Source organism: Echinops telfairi, unplaced genomic scaffold (assembly GCF_000313985.2).
Source record: "Echinops telfairi isolate 266 unplaced genomic scaffold, ASM31398v2 ScPeMD7_6;HRSCAF=24_1, whole genome shotgun sequence".
Lineage (NCBI taxonomy): Eukaryota > Metazoa > Chordata > Mammalia > Afrosoricida > Tenrecidae > Echinops > Echinops telfairi.
The window spans coordinates 13,834,443-13,843,991 of NW_022103903.1; positions in this window are offsets into that span (position 1 = coordinate 13,834,443).

Consider the following 9,549-nt stretch of genomic DNA (forward strand, 5'->3'; position numbering starts at 1 on the left):
CAAAGCAAGTAAAATATGCCTGCTTGTTGTTTAGTTCAAGTTGCATTTCACCAGATTGTTAAGCAGAGTCTAAAATGGTGAAATAGACCACCACTTTTTGCCTTTAAGAACATTTTCTTCTTCTTTTTCCTTCTGACAATTTTTTATAGTTGTAAAAGGCAGAAATATTTTTCAAAGGTGAAGATTCACATGTGCATTTAGAAATAAATGCAGTAAGTACATAGGGTGTATTATACATAGCTATAAATATGTATCTTTAAAACCTATTTTTCACATTTTATACTGATATTTTCATTTGTATGAAATATGGTATATACATATGACAGTATTTTTGGTTTTTCCCTGTTTACATATCTACATTTAAAAGAAAATATATGCAGTAGATGGTAAGTCCTTACCCATCCCCTTAAGGTGATCAACACACTGGGTTCTAGTCTTCAGAAGCATTTCAACTTATCCCCCATATTTTTATCCTTTTTTCATACCCAATTTTGATATAACCTAAAATTATACTGATTGGCATGAAAATAAATTAATAGTAAATTTCCAGTCTAGACAGCACTTTCAAAAATATTTATTATCTACTTTGATCTTTATAATAGGATCACAACAAAAGTTGATGGATTTTCCTCCTTGGTAATTAAAAAGAAACAAGATTCAGATAATTTAACTGTTTATGGTTGGAAATTGGTGGTTTACCTGATTTCTCTCTCAAACTATTTCATCAATAAATTTCTTTGTGTGAGTATGCTTTAATGTGATGTTATAGCATTCCTCAAAACAGAACAATTAAGTCAATTTGCATGCAAATTTGTTATTTTAATTGATATTACTGGAGTATGTTTATCTACGTACATTGCCAATCTCATGGGGGTAAAAGAAAACTCCACTTGTTACTTTTGCTTGCTTTCTCCTTACCATCGATTGGATTGCGCTTAATGTTTTCTGTTTTGTTGGTGATTTTCTTCTTCCGATCTATATATCACCTATGCATGCCCTTTGTCCATATTTTCAATTTATATTTTCCCTTATCAATTGATAGGAACTTTTTGTTAGAATAAGACTAGACACTTCTTATTTATCAAATATATTGTAAATACTATATTGTAAACAGCATTTGAAATATAATAATGGTTGTTGCTTTAGGAAGACATCACAACTGTACCCTTCCTGTGTGCTGTGGTTTTATTCCTTAATAGTGTTAACCCTCCATGCCCCACATGCTTCCAACTTCTCATTTAATATTTTCCTTCAAATTCAACTTTCACTTTTCATTTAATATTTTCCTTCAAATTCAACTTTAAACATCTATATAAATTGGCTGTGAATAACAGAAAATTATATTAAAGCAGTTTAAAGCAAATGAAGAGAACTCCTGATAGCTCAACTGATCAATCACTGGGCTGTTAACTGAAAGGTTAATGGTTTAAACTCACCCACTGGCTCTGCGGGATAAAGACGTGGGGGTCAACTGCTGTAATGAGGAGTCAAGGAAACCCTATGGAGCGGTTCTGCTCCATCTCGTGAGTAACTAAGAGTCAGAAATGAATGGTTGCCACCTAACAAAGCAAATGGCAGGTTTATTTTTTTATTAAGAAAGAGAACATCAAAACTAAGCAGTCAACAGTTCAACACAGTCACTGGAGACCCAAGTTCCGTGTGACTCCCTGCTTCACTATGTCTAGCATACAAAGTTCTAGTTCAGGTTTGCAAAATGGTGAGTCCATTGTCAGAGATCATGTTCACATTTCAGCAAGGAGGAAGGGGAAAATCTTAGACATTTAGGTTGGTATGTGTTCCATGGACCTTCTTAACTCTAACATAATCTAACAAGGAAAATAAGTATTTTACTATTATCAGTCTTTATCATTACAAGGGTGTCTCTGAATTGGAATTGACTTGAAGGTGTTGAGTTTGAAGTGATAATTGAAAGGAAAGGTCCCTAGTGGTGTAGTGGGTTCAATATTGGGCTGCTCCCTGACAGGTTGGTGATTCAGACCCACCAGCTCCTTCACGGGGAAAAGAGAAGTATGCTTCTGTAAGGATCTGTAGCCTCAGAAACCCTGGGGAGCAACCTACCCTCCTCGAGCCATTGCTATGAGTCTAAATAGACTCCACAGAAGTGGGTAAAAATGAAAGAGAAAAGAAAAAAATAGGAGTGAAATACATATTGTCTGAATTCATTTTCAGTACAAAAAGCCATTACCTAAATTACAGAAGAGAGCGAATTCTTTTGATTAACCTAGAGACTGACCAACCAATTTTAAGGGAGCTGCCCCCAGTGCACTGCCCTTTCTTCAAATGACAGTTCTCATCTAATAACTCTCCAGGAATTTCTCTCAGAGAACCACCTCACTCATAGGGACCTCCACTCCCTTGCACAGCCAATATCCAAGGACTCATCAATATATGCCCAATCACCACAGACGGTGAGGGGAGTTTATCCAGGAAATCTGCTGAAATCCTCCCTTAGACTGCATCCCTGTACCATGCTCTTTGACCCAATTCTTCTTCTCCCTTTCCCTCACAGATACTCATCCTGAGGTTATTTCCTAATAGCTTTCTCCATGCCAATGTCTGTCATGTCATGAATTCTACTTCACAAAGGATCCAACATAAGGCATAGTCTCATTTTAATTCAGCGCTGGCATTTAAAACAGTGTTTATAGTAAAGGAAACCTTCCAGCCTTCTGATCCTTTAGCTAATTCCTTCCAAATGTATTTTCTGCTTGATATTTTCATCTATACCCAGGTTAGGATTTCAGGTGTACCCAGAAGAGAAGGAATCTCTTATCCACATAGTTTATTGTATTATTTTCATATATGTTGTTGCTTATAGTTAGTCATAGAAAAGCTTATATACTTCTATGCACAACTGTGTGGAAAGCACTATGGTGCTACCTAAAACTCCTGGGGATAGAAATACTATATGATCCAGAAATCCCTTTGCAGGGTATATATCCCAATGAAATAAGAAACAGAACGTGAACAGACATATGCTTTCCCATGTTCATTGCAGCACAGTTCACAGGAGCGAGAAGCTGGAAACAGCCCAAATGTCCATCAATAGTAGATGGATAAAGAAACTCTGGTACATATATACAATGGAATACTCTGCATTGCTAAAGAAAAATAGCAATGAAACCATGAAACATCTTGTGACATGAATGGGCCTGGAAGCTATTTGCTGAGTAAAATTAGTCAATCTCAAAAGGACAAATATTGCATTAGTCTACTACAATAAGGATAAAAACCAAGATGAAGGCAGGCCTCTGCTCTCAGGTCACAGAATCTAACTTGGTCTCCTGAGCAATGAGGTAAAGGACCTGCCTAATGCCCATGGACCATATTTCACCCCTTTTGTAAGACCACTTTGACAGAAGCAACCTCACCTCCACTGGGGCCAATTACTCAAGATGGGCAGAGAGGAGAATAGCATTTAGTTGCTGCCATGCACCTTGCTAACGTCACCCCAAATTATCAGACTCTCCTATAAGAAATTCAAGTCAAGATGGTGGCGCAGGCATGTATGTCTGGTATAGGGTGATTATGTTGCTGTTGGTAGTAAACCAGGAAGAGCAGCCTCCCATTGAGAAAGCAAACAAACAAACAAAAAAACACCTAACAATACTTTTACAAAACCCCAAAGGAGAATGTATCCATTATTATGTTCCTAATTAGACACTTTTGACCTAGTTTCTATCCAGCCCTTGTACTATAGACTATTTGGATTTTAGACTCTGCCTTTTCAAGGTACACAACATCCCTCATAAGCCACACTAGAAGGATTCAAATGGGAAACCCCACTAGTGAACTGTGCTTTCCCTCAAACTCACGTATAGCCGATTAAGGAAACGGCATTCTCCCTTGGACTTAAAGATGAAATGCCTTAGTGTGAGAATAAGCTGCTGCCCCAGCAGATGCCTTGCTTTGAGGGTGCCCAATTACTAGCAGCCTAGGTCTACTATATATTTACAATTTTAATGTGATCCTTGCTTTCTTATGACACGTATTAATCTGGTAGGCATGTTTCTACCTTTATAAATAAATGCGATTGAAAATTTTGCTCTATTACCAACCCATATTTTTCATGTAAATAATGTCCAGTAGCTTAAAGGTTTAATCAATAAAAGTCAACAATTCATATATTGCAGTCAGAAGCTGGCCTATACTTGTATAATTTACTTTTCTCAACAGTGTTTTAAATTCTGTACCATTGGCTAAATTAGTGATACTGTCAATAGAATTACCATATACTTCAGGGGGATGATTTAGATAATGTTATCTATCATAAAATTATAATTGTGTCCCTAAAATGAAGCAGAGACACATAAAGCAATAGATATATGAATTGATTTGGGGTTCATACCTGATTTTTGCCCCTAAGATTCTTTCTTATTACATGGTCCTACTTGATGCCTGCCCTCATAAGAGATTGCTAATGATATGGGTGCTATAACATAGTGTGATAAAGAAACCATATGGTACCCAACTATCAGAAGGCATAGAATCTGGGGTCTTAAAAGACTTGCCTTAAACAAGCAGACATCCAAGTGAGGCATCAACTAAGTCCATATTGAAGAAGCATACCAGTCTGTGTGACCCAAGGATTGTAAATAATAAAATATAAATCCAAAGGAAAGAGTAGTATCAGAGCTTACATCGTGAACATGTGGTTTGTAGAGGCTGTGAATGACAGTGGAAGCCCCAAATCCACTTACAGGTACAAATATGTATCTCTTCCAGTCAGTTGGCCAAGTCGCTGTCTCCCAAATTTCCTGCAATAGACGAATGGAATAGGAAGCATGGCTCCAGTGCTTCATCAGCTTGTTGAGACATTTCCATTGGCATTTCTTCAATCCCTGGAGCCTTGAGCTTCACTAATGCCTTCAGTGTAGCTTATATTTCTTTTGGTGCCATTAGTTCTTGATCATGTTATCTCTTGATTGAATATTGCTCAACTCTTGTTGGAGCAGGAACTCTCTGTATTTCTTCCATCTTATTTTGATGCTTCCTGCATCATTCAATGTTTTGTCCATTGTTGTTGTTGCTACATATCATTGGGTTGGTTCCAGCCCATAGCAACTCTATGCACAACAGAATGAAACACTATTCTTTCTGGTTCTCCCTGACTTTGGTCAAGAACCATCTAATGGCCCCATAAGGATTTTTGGTTGTTATTTCTTTGTTTATAAAGGAAAGTAGCTCTCATTTTGCTTACTATATACCCCAATGGCTTTAAATAGTAAACAAAAGGACTCTTTTCCATTACAAAGTAAACAGAAAAAAATATATATGGTCCGATTATGTTGCCATTTTTTTGTTGTTTGTTTGATTTGAGAGAAGAAATGGCATTCATTTTGTTTATTATTTAAAGCCATTAGGAGCTATTGTTATGTGCCATCAGTCAATTCCAGTTCATAGAGTCCTGATTTAAAACAGAGAGAACCACTGCCCAGTCCTGTGCCATTCTCATAATAACTCTTATGTTTGAGTCCATTGCTGCAGCCACTGGGTCAATCTATCTTGTTAAGGCTTTTCTCTTTTCGTTTTCCCTTCACTTAGGGATGATCTCTCCTGAAAACATATCCAAATTACATGAGACAAAGTCTAACCATTCTTGCCTCTGAGGGTTATTCTGGTAGTACTTTTTCCAAGGCAGATTTGTTCGTTCTTTTGGCAGTCCATGGTACTTTCAGTATTCTTCACTTGCACCACAATGAAAGTGAACTGATTCTTTTTCAGTCCTTCTTATTCAATGTCCAACTTTCACATGCATTTGATGTGATTGTAAACACCATGGCTTGCATCAGGCAAACCTTTGATCTCAAAGTAAGATCTTTGATTTTCAGTGTTGTAAAGTGGTCCTGTGTAGCAGATTTTCCCAGTGCAATGACTCATTTGATCTCTTGCTACTGCTTCCATGAGCATTGATAGTGGATCCAAGCAAGATAAAATTCTTAACAACTGCAATCTTTTCTCCATTTATCACAATGTTACTTATTGTCCAGTTCGAGGATTTTTGTTTTCTTTGCATTGAGTTGTAATACAAACTGAAAACTGAAATCTGTGATCTTCATCAGCAAGTGCTTAAAATCTTCCTCACTTTCATCAATGTTGTATCATATGTACACCACATCACTGAACAAGCATTTCTCCAATCCTGATGCTATATTATCTCATATATAATCCAGTTTCTCTGATTATTTGCCTAGGACACAGATTGAATACATATGGTAAGAGTATGTAACCCTGACAAACACATATCTTAATTTTAACCACACAGCATCAAAGTACAGGTTCTGCATGGGCACAATTAAGTGTTCTGGAATTCCCATCTTGTCAAGGCTATCCGTAGTTTATTCTGATCCGCAGAGTCAAATGTCTTCACATACACAATAAATTACTATAAACTTATTTCTGGAATTCGTGGCTTTCAGGCAAGATCCATCTGAACTCAGCAATGATCTTCCTTTTTCCACGTCTATTCTAAATCTGGCACCAATTTCTTTCAAAGTACTGCTTCAAGTTTTGCTGGATATTCTTCAGCAAAAGTTTACTTGCATGTGCTATTAGTGATATTGTTCTATAACTTGGGCATTCTATTGGGTACCTTTTCTTTGAAATGGGCACAAATATGGATCTCTTTCAGTCATTTGGCCAAGTATCTATATTTCAACATTCTTGGCATAGATAAGTATTTCCAGTGTTTCATCAACTTCTTGAAATATTTCCCTTGGTACCCCATCAATTCCGGGAGTCTTACTTTTGGTCAATTCCTTCAGTACCTTTGGTTTTGGTACCTTCTGCCTTCAGTACCATTGGTTCTAGTGGATAATAAACAAAGGGGGACCTAGTTTCCTTAAACAAAACGAATAACTTTATGCGACCATATATGTAGTTTGGTATTGCTTCAGGTGGCAATATCCATAACTTCATTAAATAGTTATGTGTATATTTATGTATCTTTGCAAAAATAGAGAGATTGTAGATTTGTCTACTAAAACACAATGAAAATAACTTGTTTGAAAATATCCCTGTCTTAGTATCTAAAACCGCATAGATGCCAACAGAACCTTGTCTGATATTTACCTCTAATGGCTCTGAAGAAGCCCTGATGGCAGAGGGTAGTCCACTTTTGGCTACTATCCCCAGGTCAGCAGCTTGACCCACCAGTTGCTCTGCAAGGGAGTTAGATCACTTCCTGCTGCAACATTGGCAACATCTGGGAACCCACAGGGGCAGTTCTGCTCTTTCCTATGTGATCCTAATGAGACAGAAACCAGTGGGTGGCAGTCAGGGTTTTCTCAAGAGCTTTATCAACCTAGATTTTTTGCAGCACTGAACCGTGGGTGACATACAGACAATTCAGGCAGCACTCTGGCACCCGCTCTCAGGTTTTGCCTGCCAGGCGGGTTGGAGACGGCAGAGATGCAGGGCCTAGGCTGCTTTGGTTGCATAGGCGGATGAACAGCAGGTGGGACTGGACAGTCTGCTCCTTTCTTGCATGCTTCCTCTTGCTTTGATCCCCCTGTTGTCTGTTCTTCAAACCTCTGCCAGCAGCTCCAGTAGCAGCAGCGAAGACCACACTTGCAATGGGGGTGACCAAGTAGAACCCTAAAGGATTTTAGGATAGTTTTCACACAAGGTCCAAATCACGTAATCCACTTTAAAGAATGTATTCTGGATGCTAAGTTATGCATATCTACACATACAATTGAATCTATATTTGCTTCTATATGTATCTGTACCTAAGGTCCAACATAATTTTAATCATATTGTGTTATGCTTCTGATTAACATGTCTACAAACAATTTTGTCCGCATTCAAAATGACTGCATACATTGTTCAGAGATATTGGTTACATTTTTCAAAGTGTTTCAGCATTCTTGTTGATCCCCTTGTTTGTTTTCTAAAGCAAATATGAAAGGATTCCTCTTATTTTGCACCAGAGTTCACATCAATATTTACACAAATGTCAGAGTTCAGTTTGGCCTTCTTTTTTCTGTTATCTGTTACTGGGAAACCTGGACATCATTATTCCATACCAGTACATGTACTGATTTGCTCTATTATGTACAGATAGTCCATCTCCCCACTTCACCTGGGTACCATCAATGTCTCTTAAATCTAATTGCATTCACTGACACTTGGCTTTCTTGACTACCATTATTGCCCCCACTCTTTTGTGTCCGTTGGGTGGAACCTGTCCACATTCAGCATTTCATTTTGTGTGTGTAGGTGTCTGTGTGTGTGTGTATGACCTTTGATAGAATTAAATTTGAATTAATAAAAGAAGGAATAGAAAGGAAGAAACAGGAGAGGCAGGACTGGAAGAAAGTAAAAAGCAGGAAACTCACAAACATTTGTATTTTAACCAGAAGCAATTATGTAGAAAGAACCCTCTTTTTACATAAAAAGTGACAATTATGTACACTTTTGCTGATGCCAAAGATGATTTTCATAGGAAGTTCAGTGCTAAATGCAATGGAAAAAGAAGTTGAAGCCTGAGAAGAAGCGTAGTCAGGCTTTCAGGGTGGTCACAAACTTGTTTCTTGGGTAAGTAGGAATCTCTGAAGGTGTTATCAAAAAACATAAGGTCAGATTGAAAAGTAAAGGGAGAAGGCTTCAAAAAATTCAGATAACAATTTCGTTATCTTTTTATTATATTTTCTAAGAACTTTTTGAAGCTCCCTCACATAATATGCTAGCAAAATATTATAAACTGACAGATACCAGAGTAAAATATTTACAAAGCAAAGTATATCTATCTATATAAAGATATACTTTGCTTTTAAATATTTTTATATACAGTGCACATACACATATATAGCACTTTCTTTAAAAATAAAAGCAAATGAAAACATTTGCATATCAAGTTAAAGTCATACTCTTACACTGACTTAAAATGGGAATTTAACTCTAGATAAAGGCTTGAAGGTAAACAAACAGCCATATAGCTTAGAAGCAACAAAGCTCACATGGAAGAAGCACACCGGCCTGTGTGACCACGAGGTGTCAAAGGGATCAGGTATCAGGCATCATCAGAACAAGAAATCATATCATTGTGAAAGAGGGGGGCATGCAGATTGGGGTCCCAAAGCCCATCTGTAGGCAACTGGACATCCTCTTACAGAGGGGTCACAGGGAGGAGAGGATCCAGTCAGGGTGCAGTGTAGCAACGATGAAACATACAACTTTCCTCTAATTCATTTTTTTAAATCATTTTATTAGGGGCTCATACTACTCTTATCACAATCCATACATACATCAATTGTGTAAAGCACATTTGTACATTCGTTACCCTCATCATTCTCAAAACATCTGCTTTCCACATATGCTCTGGCATCAGCAACTCATTCCCACCCCGTCTCTTCTCACTCCCCCCTCCCTCATGAACCCTTGATAGTTTATAAATTATTATTTTGTCATATCTTGCCCTGTCCAACGTCTTCCTTCACCCACTTTTCTGTTGTCCGTCCCCCAGGGAGGAGGTCACATGTAGATCCTTGTAATCTGTTTCTCCTTTCCTACCCACCCTCCCTCTAC